This window comes from Choloepus didactylus, chromosome 10 (assembly GCF_015220235.1).
Source record: "Choloepus didactylus isolate mChoDid1 chromosome 10, mChoDid1.pri, whole genome shotgun sequence".
Lineage (NCBI taxonomy): Eukaryota > Metazoa > Chordata > Mammalia > Pilosa > Megalonychidae > Choloepus > Choloepus didactylus.
The window spans coordinates 53,530,384-53,532,053 of record NC_051316.1 but is presented as its reverse complement, the minus strand read 5'-3'; positions in this window follow the sequence as shown (position 1 = coordinate 53,532,053).

Sequence of the window (1,670 nt, the reverse complement as noted above, 5' to 3'; positions counted from 1 at the left end):
ATAAAATACCCATCTCAGAGGGTTGCTGTGAAGAATTGATGCCTGCAAAGTGTTTAGAACAGCGCCTGTTAGTGCATAGTAAGTGCTCAAGAAAACATTATTTTAGTCTAAAGATAATACCTGGTTAGTGTGACCCACCCAAGATCACATTCTGAAAACACATTAACCAATCTCATTTTTCCCTTCGAAATTGAAATACTGAAAGAGCTTACTTCTTCCAGAGTATAAAATAACTCATTGTATGTGTTTTAGTTTCCTCAGCTGCTCAAGCAAATACCATGCAATGGTTAGGCTTAAATAATAGGAATTTGTTAGCTCACGGTTTTGAGGCCAGGAAAATTTCAAATCAAGGTGTCATAAGGTGATGCTTTCCTCCCGAAGACTGGTGTTCTGGGGCTGGCTGCCGGTGATCCTTGGTCCTTGGCTCCTCTTTCACATGGCAATACAAATGGCAGCCTCTCCTGGCCTCTCCCTTCTCTTCTGGATTCTACCAGCCTTCAGCTTCTTGCTTCCTGTGGCTGTCTCTGTCTCTGAATTTCATTCTGCTTAAAAGGACTCCAACAATAGGTTTAAGACCCATCCTGCTTGAGCTGGGCCATACCTTGACTGAAGTACTTACAATAGGTTCACACTCACAGGAATGGATTAAGTTTAAGCACATGTTTTCCTAGGATACATACAGAATATGTGTATACATGCATACAAACCACTCCAATATGATTGTAAAATATTTTAAAAATACTTTAAAAAATGTAAATAAGAAAGTAAAGATTACTCCAAATCTCCCCAAAGACAATCACTGTTAACACTTCGGTGAACATAATCCTAGATAGCTCTCTGGGCGCATCTATATGCATGCAATTTTATGTAAGTGGAATTATATCAGAATGCTGTTCTGTGAACTGCTCTTATCACTCAGCAAAAATGTTGTGGGCCCCTATCTATATCAATAACTATAGAGCCCGTGATTGTTTGTAAAGACCAATGACTACTTCATTGTGTGGCGACACCACAATTTAGTTACGCCATCCCCTTCTGATGGCCATTTAGGTTGTTTGCAACATTGTTGATATTATAAAACAATGCCACCATGAATTAGCTCACACACCCAGCTCAGGCCTTGTTTGATTATTTTCTAGGACGAAGAGCTGTACGTGGAATATCTGGGTCAAAGAGTATATATACCTGATGATACATGTCCCAGTAGCATAGCTCCTATTTGTAAGAAAACAGATGGGACAGTCAGCTGGTTTAAACAGGACTTATCTGAGTGTGGTTTTTGCAGCAATTAACCTGAGGGTCACTTTGAAGGAGGGCAAATATTTGGAGGTCATCCCTGCCTACAGGTTTCAAACATGGTGTTCCTATGCTAGCAGGTAATTTTTCGGGCCCGAAAAGACACCACGGGAGAATTTACTGACCTCTCTGTGAGGCCATCAGTGCCCTTCAATTTCTCTGAATTTCTGGCATTTCTGGGAAATCAGGTTGGAGAAGTTTAAGTGGTTGAAAAATGCCACATAACTTTTAAGGAACCGAGGGTATAATGTCCAAGGGTATTTTGCTCTAATCATGCTTGGGGTAGAAGTTTCCAGGTCCCAAACTGTCCTCATCCTAGCCAGTGATCCTTTGCATTTTCCTTAGCTAATGAAGCTGGATGTAAGGTAACATAC